The following is a 15,037-nucleotide window of genomic DNA, read 5'->3' as shown; positions in this document are numbered from 1 at the left end:
ATTGTTCAGAGTTGCCTTTTTATATAAATTGATGAATAAAAGTTTGAATTGTGTTTGTAGTAATTGGTAGATAATAAATAAGGCAAAATATTTACATACATTAAAATCTTCGAAAAATACATGGAAAAAATCCAGCTATACTTCGTCCAGCGAGAGATTGGAAGATTATAAATTGTATTAAATTAACTCAACACTACAAAATGCACTAGAATACATTAATTAGAGCATAATTTCAGGGCAAAAATGTTACGGCTTAAAGGATATATTTCAAATTTTACGTATGCTAGGTACTACTTTCTCTACGTAGAATTAAATGATTTTTATGTCAACTAATCTCTCGCTGGACAAACTATACCAGTTACAGGTTTCTAAGTAACAACAATTAAAAGATAGGTTTACAATATGACAATCTCGCCAAAATTGTGCTCACTACTTGTAGGCTTTTTTTTAATATAACTACGTTTTATAATTCCAGATGTTGTTATATATTTTTAGAACAATTTGTTCATATACGCGTATAATACTTCTCCAAAAATTCTTTTTAAGCAAACCATAATAGGCAGAATATAGCCTAAGGGAGTCCGTTTCGGCTCAGGGACGCGAGGGTCGCGGGTTCGATTCCGACCCAGGGCGAAATTAAAAAAAAAATTAAAAAAAAAAGGCTATATTCTGTCTCGTGATTCGGAAGTCACGTTAAGCCATTGGTCCCGGTCTACTGAGTTGGTCATCATGCCCCTCGTAGATTTGTAAAACCAGTCCTAGACTGTGTAACAAATTTTTTTTTTTTTATTTATAATAATAATAAATTACTGTTACATTGGGTATTCCTTCAAATCTTGCTTCAAGCAACTATCATGCCTTCTAATCGTGGAAAAACGCTTTCCTAGGAAATTGTTATACCTGCTAGTTATTGTTGATACTTTGTGATAGCATGTGTAGTTTGAATAAACATTTTTTGAAGCTTCTAAAAATTATGTCTTGGAGAAATTGAATTAATATTAAATCACTGCTCCTTTTGTTTATATTTTTAGCTTGAATTTTTTTAAATCTTTAGTATACGAATGTTATTCATGCTGATTTTATAATGATGATCATAATAATGACGCATTTAAGAAGGTATAAATATATAATTACTTATCTACGTATGTCATGAATCTGAATTTAAAAATATATAATTATGTGTTAACGCGTTTTTTAAAGTTTCAAAATATCTAAATAGTATGTTAATAAAATAGTGTAATTTATTTATATTGGTAAAAGTAAAAGTCAAATTATCTATAATTATTCTGTATTTTAATTTGTACAAATCAAATAACCTCTGAATTTTTACGGTACTACGAAAATAATTTGTTATGTTTATATCGGTTAGATATATGTATTCGACGTTAATGTGCTGATATCATCCTGAATGTATAAATAGGTTTTTGAAAAATATTTTTGTGATTGTAATCGAAACAAATTACTGCCAAATTCATTGAATAGACCTTGACAATGTTTTTGATAATATTTTTTGTTTTTACTCTCATTGAATGGGTACCGATATTAAAATGTGATCGTATTCAACAATGCTATGTAACCTTAGAGAGCTGAAAATAAAATAGCATCATGAAAGGGTGATACATGTTGTATTATGTATTTTGATTACAAACAGTAAATTTTTGATTCAAATTAGTTGGCAGTAAATTATTGTTAGAATTTTTTTCTTTAGTTAATTCTTAACACTGAAACTGAATTTTATATTACTTATACAAAACTTTTCTGCAAAAATGTATATGTACTTTAATTGCTGTGAGATCGCTATAAGGTTTTATCATCTGGAATAGTCCAATAGGCACGGCCGGAAAAGCTGCTATAAAATTAAAATAGTGTCACTATTATTAAATACCTTTATGGGAATTTAATACTTAATAACCCGTTGTGTTCAAGAATTTATTAAAATTATTAGGTAATAAAAGAATCCTGCTGTAAAAATATCTTTAATTTATATGTTTTTCATAAACTGATATTCATGTAATACAGTTAAGGGTATTTGACGTTTCAAACCCATTATTTTAATAAAGTAATTTGCTAACCGAAAATGTAAATACATATTAATCAAAATATTATATTTTTTGATGGGATTTTTTCCTCTGTCCAAGGGTGAAAGCATTTTTTAAATCGATTAAGACGAAAAAGAATTTAGCTAAATTGAAAATAATAAATTCTCGAAGTTAGCCAAACGGTATTCAAATTCACTGAGAACATTACGAATAACCTGTAATAGTTATTTACATTAGAGTACGGGATGTGAATTTTCCGGCACGACAACTGGTTTCGGGCACGATGGCGCAGCCGAGTGCCTGATTAGTTGGAGGGCCGGAAAATACGTCCCGTACGACATTTGTATTAGACTTTTCGGCTGACCAAAATATTAAATCTTTTGAAAATCAAGACTAATTTTATTGTAGAATTTGACATCGTCAATAAAGAATCGAATGCTGTGGAATCAATTCCTTGACGACCGTGACCGCTCATTTGTTTTTTTCCTAACAAATTATTTGCCGGCTAAATTTTCACGGTCGTGCTTCAAAATTTGATTTTGGTGTATTAATCGAGTGAAAAAAATGTCTAGTATATAATATAGAGTGAGTTAAATGTGACACCAGAGGCAGTACAACTAGTGGCAGGACTAAATTCTGAATTATTACCACAAAAATCGAAACAACGTTACATAGGACAATTTTTTCTCACGAAAGTATGTAATAACTATTCTTTAATTCACAAATTTTTAATAAACCATATTTTATTACAGACAGTTTTATTAATAGGTGTTTGTGGTGCCTGTCCCCGAAAGGAGTTATATACTCTGAAAATGGAAAATGTCAAGAGAAGATATTACATTGATAACTGACACAAAAACCAATATTTGTAGATCGTTTGCCATTACCAATCCAAACTGGGTTGAAACTGTGAAGAAATATATGGAAGTCAGGTTAAATTGATATTAATACAATTAAAACAATTTCAAATAAAATTGACAAATATTTGAACCTTGATTGCCCTATGGACACAAGATTGAAGTTCCTAAAATGATTCGTGATGACTGATGGCCTTCCTTCAACATCAAAAACAAAATGTACTGTGTTGCAGCTACAGCTCAAACAATGGTGAGTTGTGTCACAAACTTCGATACAGTGCTTTAATCTACTTGAATTTTTAGCAGTTGCTTCCAATGTAACCATCCAACATTGAGAATTCCATCATCAGTACCGTAAGAGAAGCACCAGTACAACATATTGACATTCAACCCAGAAGTAATAAAGCTGACAGTTACCAAATTGTTTCTGCATTGTTCTCTAAAGTGGAGAATTGTAACAATAATGTTTACAACTGTAATTTTACAAAATAAATTATGTTAATGTTGCAAACTATTAAAATGTCTTGTACTTCACCACTACTTCCTGGTGAAAACGAATCATCTTTCTTCAGGTGAATACAAGATTTTGGGGTTAGAATTTTTATTTTCCAGTTGCACTTTAGCACTAACAGCTAGTACTGGATAAAGTAGGCACACAAAACCATATATCAACTTCTGTGGTTTAGTTTTATCTGGTTTTATTGTGCAATTTTGCAGATATTTATGATATACCTGACAATTGTCAAACTTTTTGACATATACAGCTGCCAACCCAATAGGTTGTATTTTCCCTGTTACGATTATTTTCTTTTTAGATCGATATAAATTAAACAAACACATTTATCGGAAAAATTATACAGGGAAATGTGTTTTTTTATACCAAGTTAAAGTAACGTATGGACACTTTAATTTTAAATTAACTGTGAAAAGAATAAATCAACGGTGTCCGCACATTTTTCCCGTACTCCACTAGATTTTTCCCACATTCCACTAGAAATTTTTGACATTGTACGGGAAATCGCACCTCCCTTGACCTCAAGTGTAAGGTAACGCTATATTTCCCAGATTGGGAGGCCGAAAACTAATTTACCAAATTCCCTGTTTAATTCTCATCTATAAGTCGTTGATGTCATCGAAATTTACTGATACCACTTTTGTTTTAATCGACCAATTTATAAATTCCTTTCACTATTAGATGAAGGAAATAAAGTTAAAATATATATATAATATTTCAACCCTTTTGCCATAACAGTTTTTATCTTTGGTATATTCGGCTGTTTGAAAAACTGAAGGTGGCTTTAAAAGCAGATGTTCTGTTGGCGTCATAGCCATATACTTAAAATGTACCCACATCTGACACGCGTTTTGTGTTCGAAATGCCGCCAAGGACTAAACACACAGGTAGTGATCGCGTTTCTTTGGTTAAGCCTAAGTGATAATGAAAAGAATAAAATAACATTACTAGCGGTGATCTAAAAGGGCTACAACAAACTGCAACTTATTAGATAGCTTTAGTCAGATCTTGCTATGATTTACTTTTATGGAGTTTGTGAAAAAAGTTAAAACGCACTATTTATTTAAATATAAATACAGAGTTGCCATTACAGTGTTTGCGCAATGGGATTTTCCCTTACATTATAAAAATAAACGTTATGTTCCTCCAATAAAATTTGTAGAAAATCAAAATAACCTAGGAAACACTAGTGTAACGCACGGTATGACTTTATACCGTAAGGGAAAATGCCTTGGCGCAAACTCACTAATATGTATGGAACCGGCTCCGTCCTGCTAAAATGGTTTAAGCTAGAACCCTGAAGTTTTAAACAGACTTAGGACTCATTAAAAGCTACTTATCAATTATTTTTTTATACATAAGTTTTCAAAATACACAGCCAACTTGATTTTTTTAAATGCAAACATGGGTTAAATGGGGCATCCTTAAAAAGTTATTTTTTTTTTTTTAATTAAATGATATAATAGGTTTGGTGATAGTACTACCTAACTTTTTTTTTCAAATGTAATGGTATGCCAAGTGACATCTCATTTGAAAGGTCACTTGGCATACCCTTACATTTGAAAAAAAAAAAGTTACGAGTGGTTGCGCACTTTCTGGGAGCAGATATGCAAAACCATATGCGCTAAAATGTGGACAAGGAAAAACAAAAATTCATTTGTTTCGGGATTTTTTTACAAAAATCGTCTATGTCCAAGTTGTGCATTTTATTCCAGTTAAAGTTCTTACACTGTATACATACAGTGTTGTGATAAAGTAAGGAACAAAATTTATAATTGCGTTATTTAATGTTTTCAAGCAAAACGCTCGGACAGGTCAATTTTATTTTTTATTTTTCACTTTAGTATAATTGCATGATAACTCCTAGGATACGAAATACGTAAACATGTCCATAACAACCGGGGAATAAAACAGGGCGTTATAAGAATAAGCGGGCGTAATGAATTCATAACGCCCTCATCAATTCATAATTGCAAAGATGCCAATTTTTTTTTTTTTAAGAACACGTATAGTGAAAAATAAAATCTTGTATGCACCACGGCGTCACCGAATGATTACGCCCATCGAACGATATCCATCTGGATTCATCGTTCTCCGGGCGTAATCATCGTTGTAACGCCCTTGGTGCATAAATAGCTATTAACTAGCTTTTACCCGCGGCTTCGCCCGCAAATTTCAGAATGTTTTAAAATTATGTTTCTACTTTCATGTATGTATTGTGATAAACGCAGTAATTTCAATATGAAATTTGTCTTTTTACGAAGAATAATTAAAACTTTACTGTAGACTACTTTTTTCTTCGACTATATAAACAAAAAGATCAATACGATAAGATCACTTACCAATTCATGAAAATACGCCAACATAACACTTTTATTTTCAGTTGTAACCTTATTTAGATCCTCCTATTGTTTGATTGCCTCGTTTGATTTCAGATACCTGCCTTTTGATTTTTCCGGTATTAAGCTATTTGAAGCTTGTTTTGCTTCATTTAAGACATCTTCCGGTAAAACACAATCATTCACACATTTTGCGAAATTGCTCCTTTTATAAACAACCAAATGTAAGTATGACATCTGAACATATCATGCAAACGCGATTTCCAACTCGAAAAAAAATTTTTTGTGCTTAACAGGCTTAAAAATGATAATAGGGGTTGCTTTTTGTGGGTGTCAAGCGGCGAAGGTGACGATATACTCAGAGGATGAAATAGGGGTGAAGCGGCGAAGGTGAGGGTATTTCCAACTCTTAACAGGGTTGAAAATGGTAGTAGGGGTTGGTTTTTGTAAAATTAAAGAAGACAGTAATTTTCTTCTTGTTTTGAAGATCAAGTGTACAAATTTCATCGAGATCGGAGTAAAACTGGAGATTTGCATACAAAATATACAAACAAACAGACATTCAGTTTTATATACTGGGTGCCCCAAAATTCGCGGAACAACTCAATGAGGTAATGTCAATTCATGTTAGAAAATAACGAGAAAAATAATTAAAAAATTCTATACCTCTTAGATTTGAAGAGATGGGAGCCCAAAAGGTGCAGCTTTGATCTCATTTATTTTAAATAATAAAAAATATTTTGACTATTTGTCTTTTACTATACAGTGGGCTAATAATTTTGAACGATTGTGATCAGGTTTGCAGTTATTTTCTCCATTATTTCCAGCATTTCCAAGTAGTAATTTTATGTTCGTTTTACCTCAAATAGCATACGGCAACACGGCTTTGATTTTTCCCTCTCATTTCCATGGATACAACAAAAATGAAATATTCGCAGACTATTGGGGTGCATAGAATGTTTTTAAATGTTGCCACATTTAGTGTAACGAATAGGTCCATATCTTCTACAAAAAAGAAGATTGATTTTTTTAAACATTTTTACCTGATCTCTTAATGACTACTTAACAACGTAATACTACGTTGTTCCGCGAATTTTGGGGCACCCAGTATACATACCTATAGATTAGCCACCTTATGAAATAAAAATTTTGCCTTCGACGCCATGTATTTTTGCACAATGAACCTCAATTTTTTTGCTGTTTTTTTAATAGATAGTCCAACTACTTAAATGATGGTGTAAAAAAATTGGTACCTTAGATAACAAAATAACATACTTAAAAAATTAAACTTGTTTTTTCAAATAATCGTTATCACGTCTGTATCAATTTTGATGGATGAAACAAAAAGTAATTCTCGTAAATTTGACTTTTTAAAAACAGTACTTGAGTATTTTAGTCAGCGTGTGAAAGAGGCATTTAGCAAATTTTTTTAAAAGCGAAAACATCCTGATAGACCGCCTATTGCAAGATTCACAGTAAGTTTGGTTGGCAAATTTACTGAAACGGATCCGTCCATGATTTGCCTCGGCAAGGTCGACCTCGAAAAGATGAAGACACCAAATTAGATGTGTTACTTGAAGCTGAAGAAAATCCTAACAATTCTACAATGCAGCTAGCCCTAAATAATAACGTGGACCACTCTTTTATCGAGAAGTTGTTCAAGAAAGAGAAATATCATCCTTACAAAGTTCAATTAATTGATTCACGAATTAAACAAGGATGATTCAGATCGCCGCGCCGCTTGCAGTTTTGTGAAGAACTAATGTTACGCTGCGATGAAGATCCAAACTTTTTAAATAATATCCTATTTTCTGACGACCTCATGTTTTGCCTGATTGGGACAGTACATCGTCACAATTGCAGGTATTGGTCAAGAGAAAATCCTCACTGGACTCAAGACTCACAGTCAACGCCAAAGGAAATTAAATATTTGAACTGGAATAATCGGACGGTGTTTAATAGAGCTTTACTTTTTTGAAGGAAACCTTACAGCAGCATCTTATTTGAATTTTTTGCCGTTTGATTTAGTACCAGCTCTGACAGCAATGTTTCCAAATGATCACGAAGCAGATGTACCCCATCAGGATATTTCATTTCAACAAAATGGGGCGCCTCCTCACTTTGGAATCAACGTCCGTCAATATCTTGAGACCACATTTCCTGGAATGTAGATAGGACTTCGAGGAGCTTTTGAGTGACTACCGCGTTCCCCAGACTTGACTCCCTTCGATTTTTTGTGGGGTTATTTAAAATATAAGGTTTATTTTAATAGGCCAAATAATTTAGACGAGCTACGGCAAAGAATTCACACTGAAGTGGAGCACATTGCTACTGAACTCCTTGAACGAAGTGTACAAAGTGTTTACACTCGTATCCGGTCAGTGCCAAATGGTTGATGGAGAGCAATTTGAACACTTGCGCTAAATTTTGTTTGTTTTTGAGGTTTAATTAAGATTTTCTTCCATTAAAGTTAAATTTTTATTTCTTAGGGTAAGTGTTTTATTTTCTCAAAAAAATTGTTATCTAAGGTATCTTCATTTAAGTAGTTAAATCATCTATAAAAGCAGCAAAAAATTGGGCTTGTCATTGAAAAAACTAATGATGACGTCATTGTGCAAAAATACATGCGTCATAAGTAAAATTTTTATGTCATAAGGTGGCTAATTAAAAAATAAAATTGACCTGTCCGAGCGTTTTGCTTGAAAACATATAACGCAATTATAAATTTTGTTACTTACTTTATCAACACCTGTATGTTAACACAAGTCGATGAAATAGTTTTATATTACTTAAGTAACAGTTAGAATCGGTTAAGAAAGTTGTTTAAAATATTTTACATATTGATATTACCTTCTAAAAAATTATAAATTTGAATTTGCCAATCAGGATTGTGAATTTGTGAATTTTTTGAGAGCATTTTAAGGCATGACCAAAATATTTTTTACCAGGTGATTTCGTGGTTGTAAAATTGTTTGATAGATTATGAACAAGATCCACCAAGTTTTATTCCTTGTAGAACATCTAATACCAGCCTACGTTAACAAATTTGATTAAAATAACCACTGGATTTCTGGTAGGATGTTAACTGTAACCTATTCCAGACACAATAGAATCACTTACCTATAATCGCGTTTTTATTTATTTTAATCTAACAATTTAAAATTGATTAAAACATCTTTATTCTGAGAAAGGAGCAGGTAAAACAACAATTAACAAGTATATCAGCAATGACGTTACCTAAAAACAATAACAAATCTCTTTAATAATTTATGTCATGTGCAAAGTTGTATATCAAGCATAAACTGTATTTTTATCTGCAATATATATATATGTATAGTAAAGTTAGAAATATTAAATACGACCCCTATCAGGGTCACCGTTTATGCAGTAGTTATGGATTCTGTGAAAATCACTTGCTAAGACGAGTTTGCGTGTCAATATTTGATAAATTCAAGGTTCGTAAGTCCTTGTTCTGCCCACAGTGCTCTATTTGAACTAAATAAGAGACTTACTAAAGTTAAAGTCAATACATAAAACGATATGTTGATTTTAAAAAAGAAAAAATAAGAACCAGTTTGTTTAACGAACTTTTAACACAGAGATACCAGATATGGAGACACCAAAATCGTCATAAGAATATTAAGAAGATTCTCCTTAACTCAAAGTTTGAGGTTATGAACGTATTTTAAAAATAAATTAAACTAATTAAACTTAATAAATTTGATGTTAACAAGATGTCATAGATTTAACTGTGTGTGTCAGGCCGTGGAACAGTTGAGATGCATGCAGAATATTGAATGTTCCGGTATGTTCACGGTTGTCGGGATAGTTTCAAACATGTCGGTCAGGTAAAGGTACAACCTCTACATCCGCGAGGTCTGCTTGATGTGAGATTTAATTAGCAAGTCACTGAGAACGTTTCATCTTAGTTATTATGTTAAGTTCTGACAGATGTTCACGATTCCAGAACCGCCTTTTCCAGGGCTGCACGTCGTAATATTCTATGTTTAGAACTTCATCAAAATCAAACGAAGATAATATGAGTCAACGGATGATTTCTCAAGAGTCATCACATAGCTGGTACTTACACCTGATGAAATGAGATTAGTAAATATGTGTGATAATAAATAAAATTTGAAATAATTAAATGCTATGTAAGACGTTTAATTTAAATTTTTGCAATTTGATCTACAATTATTAGTGACTTTGGTAAATATATCAGTAAAAGTTGAACACACATCCTTTAAATACAGACCGTGAGATTGTTAAATATTGGACCGTAACTAACTCTTTACGTTTTGTGTTTGCGAATATTGCACATACACACGTTTAAATGTACCAAAAATTGTTTTTTAATGCGGAAGTAAGTATTTATATGTAGTAGAGCGAAAAGTTTATCTCCGGAGTCTTTAACGTTATAAATTAAAAATTTTAAATGTGAATCAGCATGTAGGGGGATATGACACTACGTCACTGTTCTATATTTATTACAAATGTCGGTTCGTGGTAGAATTTTGTCGTTTAAAATTTGTTACTATCTAGAATTAACAAACAGAAATTACATTTATTAAACTTAAAAATTACAGATAAAAATGATACACCAAACTAATAAGTAGAAAATAATTTTATAAACAGTTCTAATTTTATCTAAATTGCTAACATTACATTTGTTGTTTGGAAGACATGCCATATAAATATTAAACCTGGCTATCAAATCCTATTAGAAATAACAGAGTTTTAAAAATATAAGTTATTGTCTAAGTGTCCTGTATTTATGGAACAAGTCCTCTTGGTATTTAAGGTATGCGATAAAATTTAATTAAATTAATATGGGTCTTAGTCCGGTATGGTCGAGAAACCAGTTGGATAGACCGCTGTGCGTGCTAAAGAATATCCGATATTACCTCGAGATAAAGCTTGCATATTTACAATTTAGGCAGCGTCCGCGCGTTATGACCGATATAAGTCACAGTAGTAGTTTCCAATCGTCGTACGGACAGTATCAGACGAGCGGTTTCCTTCGTTATACTTAAACGAGGAAACTTGTGTGACTCCAACACCTTTCAGTAACTAAGAACCGGTGTCAATAACCACTGCTATGTTATGAATGCAAATTTGATTGTGTTCAGGGTGAAAGGTCAGATATAGCACAGACTCTTTAGGCTATTTGTCACTTTTGTTGACCAATAGAACGTCTATTAAAGATGGACCGCGACCTCGATGACATTTTCTGGAGACATTGTCACAAAACTGTCACTATTTAATTTTAATAGCGGGAAGTTTACAAGCTATATAAAGATAAATAACGGAATGCGATGATGTATATTACCTTGAATGCGAGACAAATAGAAGGTAATTCTACAGAGATATTTAATGATCTATATAAATTTTATGGTGCACAAGATATTTTTCAATGTATGGAAGGCTAATAAGTGCGGTTTTATGATACAGAATTTACTGTATTTACCCTTGACACTGAATAAAATTACTAAATATGTGCTCAATAAACATTGAACTTACATAATAGCACTTCTCGTTTATTTTTAACATTGTTTATTGATAAAAATTATGTATGCATGATGAAAACATTATGGCAAAACTTAACGAAATTTATTATATTTTTTTCTTTTGTGGGTATTTTTTTTTTCGAAAAATACAATAGTATTCTTATTGATTTTAAAATAAAATTATAAACAGATGCGGTAACATGATTTAAATACCAACAATCTAGCAAATAAAAATCATTAATCATTGTAAGTTAAGCTGTAATTAATAAAAATAAAAATACCAACTCATCAGACAAATTAGTGTACAGCTTGAGGAAAGTGATTGATGCACCTTATCGGATCAGAAAAGCATTCTGATTTATCAGCGCATTTATTAAATCAGCTTAATTAGGTGCCTTGTAATGTGAATTAATTAGTGTCCATTGCGTGTAGCACAAGAAGCCTGCTGTAGGTATGGACACTAACTACTTGTACTCTTACACCTTACAGACCAACGCCGTTCGAATCGATGACTAGTAATGTATTGTCGATAAATAAAATTTAGTGCTGCGGAATTGATTTCATTTAATTGCTTGTACAACGAATAAGCACCACTAGACGTAAATTTAGATTAAAGTTGAACACACAACTTCATTTTTCCTTTGCCATTTTCAAATGTTATTTAAATAACAATCAATTACCAAATGATTGACTTTTGAACGATTATATTTTTTGTCAGAATGAAATATGCGAATCATATAATGAAAATAAAATCAAAAATATAAATAGTCTTTTCAATGATACGCACTGAACACTGTTTCGACTGTCGGTCTCGTGACAGCTTTTCTTATCAACTTTGTAGGCAACAACCTTTCACATAAAAAAATTCTGTGTAACTACAATTGAAATGTTTTCAACGAAAGTTTGTTGCCCAAAAATGTGTTGGACAGTTTTTCGAGTCAAATTTGTGCAAGGTACAAAAGCAGAAAATTGCCTGGAAAAAATATTTGAGGAGACAATTTTGTCACTGAATTAAAAAACACAAAATATTAGTTTTATTTTACAATTTTTATTTGGTCACCCGTTGAAAAAAATAGTGTTGCTATAGTAAATAATGAATTGATGTATTTATTCTTGTAACGCTTTTATCGATGTTAAACTGATAAAAATGCCATTTTTCTTGCCTACTTATTGTAGCGCACTAGAGCTCTTGTGTAATTGGAGTCGAAAATTATTTATATAATTAGTGCTATTATATGATTGTGTTCTTTGAATTATGTAGTCGGTTCTTTAATTTTTTTAGGTTTTACTTTTAGGCTCGCAAGTTGTCCGATTGACTCTATTGTTCTCTTTCAAAAGTTAGTTTAATTTAAAAATTATTGTAGATGTACAGCTACTTTGTAGTTTATGTGTAAAGTAAAAAGAAAAGGAAGAAATAATGCATTCTTACAAATAAATCTACAGCTATCCATGTTTTTCCTAGCAAACAACATTATTTACTTCCACTTTAGTAGTGAAAAGAAGCTAATTGAAATTTTTTGATTGCAAACATGTATTTTAGTAGGTACAAATTATAATAAACATTTTTGGTTTTCTTGTGAAGCATAAATAAACATGTGTCCAGCACAACATAAACACAACTTATCTTAAACATTTGTAGTTTATTTATAAATAACATATAGGGCCGATTTCACCAACGCCAGTTAACATTAACTGTAGGTTAAAATGCTTCGTTACTTTAGTTACCTATTGTTGTAACAATGTTTACGTCTATTTTAATCTCTAGTTAAATTTAACTCACGTTGGTGAAACCGGCCCGTAATCAATAATTTTATAGGGCAATTGAAAATTGTATGTAAAGATGATTTTAGATTTATTTAAGTCTTTAAAAAAATAAAGAAAAATATTTTCTTTTTTTTGTCAAAAACGCAATCAAAAAATATGTAAGCATAAAATTATTAAAAATGTAAGCTAAAATTTTAACGAATGGCGATAGATCGTTTAATGGAATAATAAATTAATTTTATTCATTTAACAAACAGTCTGTATTTAACAATTTCTTCATGTAGGTATGTCTACCTTTACCTGAAGTAGCTGAAGGCGCGGCTAAGTTGATGTTGAGCGTGTCGCACGGCAATTAGATCACATCTTCGTGCTTGTAATATGAATAAAGGCATCGCCCACGAGCGCTTGTTTATACTATCAAATCTTGCAGGTAGGTAAAGAGATCAACCGGTATCCTATTGTTTAACTTACTTGTCATCGTAGATTTAATATGAATAATTAAATTATTAAATTGAGTTTATTTGAATTTTAAAAATTGAAGTTCTTACGAGGTAAAAAGACTAACATGTTAAAATATAAAAATGACAACTATGTATAAGTACTTTTTTTTATAAATATATTACAGAACTTTTTTGTATGATAATTCTATGCAGTATATTCGATGTGATGACTCCAATATTTATGTTCTTGTTTATTACGCTATTTATTAAAACTAAGTGTTTTTTTGTAAAAAATATTCAATTAATATTGTTTTTTCACTACTAGTCTTAGAAGGCGTCATTATTGAGTCTCGAATCGTCACCTAGCAACGAAAGATTTTCTTTGATTTTATTGGTTAACGTAGACAGACGATTTTCAATTTTCATAGCAACCGTTGAAAAATGAAAACTCGGATCGTCGCATCGGACAATAGTATGTTATACGCCAAGGTAGAGAAGACATTTTTTTAAGCCGAGGAATAAAGAAGCGAGGCTTAAAATTGTCTTCTCTAGCGCGGTGTATATATTATTTTTTTCACTACTAGATCCGTTAAAACCCTTTCTAATAATAATTATTAATTAAATTTGTTTGTCCGATGCGACGATCCGAGTTCTCATTTTTCAACGGTTGCTATGAAAATTGAAAAATCCTCTGTCTACGTTAACCAATAAAATCAAAGAAAATCTTTCGTTGCTAGGTGACGGCTGTTCATTATTGACCTTGGTTAATAATGAAAATTATTATTAACCTTGGGAGAGAAAATCAACTTCTGGGGTCGGTTCGAGAGTCAATAATGACGCCTTCTGAGACTAGTAGTGAAAAAAATTATTTATTATAAATGTAACAATATTTTTTTTCTTCCCTGCGAATATGAGAACCGCGTATTTTTCAGTGTAATAAACCATTTATTTAATTTTTCCCTTTAGAGATTAATTTGGGCAACATGTTTCAATAATTTTATAATAAATTTTAAATTGGTGTAATCATTTATTAAAATTTAACATAAAATAACATTTTTAATTTACAATGCGAAAATTTCCGATAATAATGCGGAATCTGGAAAAGTGCCCCGAATGCTTGCAGCGTTTCCACGTTGAATGGCAAGGGAAATCCTCTCAAAAAGGAATTTCTTAGATTTTGAATCCCCTGATTCCGCGATAAGTCGGTCTCCGATGACATTAATGAAATCTATTGTTTCTTTGCATCAAGGGCCTAAGGTTTCAAAGGCTAAACCTTTAAATATGTAGTTTGCCGAAATAATTGAACTATATTTGTTATGTTTGCGTTTGCAAGCCATTTCAGCGGCAAAACCTGAGACTTCAGATGTTTTCAATACGTAACTGTCTGCAAGTGTATCTACGACAGTAACGTCCCAAACCAAAGGTTGACCTTTAATCCACGGTACTAAAGTCATCCCATCAGGGCGTTTTCCGTCATCACGAGATAGTCCGTTTGGTTCTAAAGTTGAATTAACATGAATAGAAGTCAAAGACCGGTTGATAATAGAATTAATTTCAGTGTGTCTTGAAAATCTACC

General features: G+C 31.6%; 1 long non-coding RNA gene across 1 annotated transcript in view; it reads right to left on the bottom strand.

The window, feature by feature from the left end:
• The window catches only part of LOC138141598 (uncharacterized), a 106,969-nt gene extending 103,298 nt beyond the window's left edge, over positions 1 to 3,671 (bottom strand). The window contains exons 1-2 of the long non-coding RNA XR_011163202.1: positions 3,432 to 3,671; positions 2,255 to 3,369 (exon numbers count right to left, since the gene is read on the bottom strand). This is a non-coding gene — a long non-coding RNA (uncharacterized lncRNA). The remainder of the gene's footprint in view (positions 1 to 2,254; positions 3,370 to 3,431) is intronic.
• Positions 3,672 to 15,037: the final 11,366 nt, after the last annotated feature.

This window comes from Tenebrio molitor, chromosome 1 (assembly GCF_963966145.1).
Source record: "Tenebrio molitor chromosome 1, icTenMoli1.1, whole genome shotgun sequence".
Classification (NCBI taxonomy): domain Eukaryota; kingdom Metazoa; phylum Arthropoda; class Insecta; order Coleoptera; family Tenebrionidae; genus Tenebrio; species Tenebrio molitor.
Note: the sequence above shows the minus strand (reverse complement) of the source record. Positions and strands in the feature narration are given on the sequence as shown.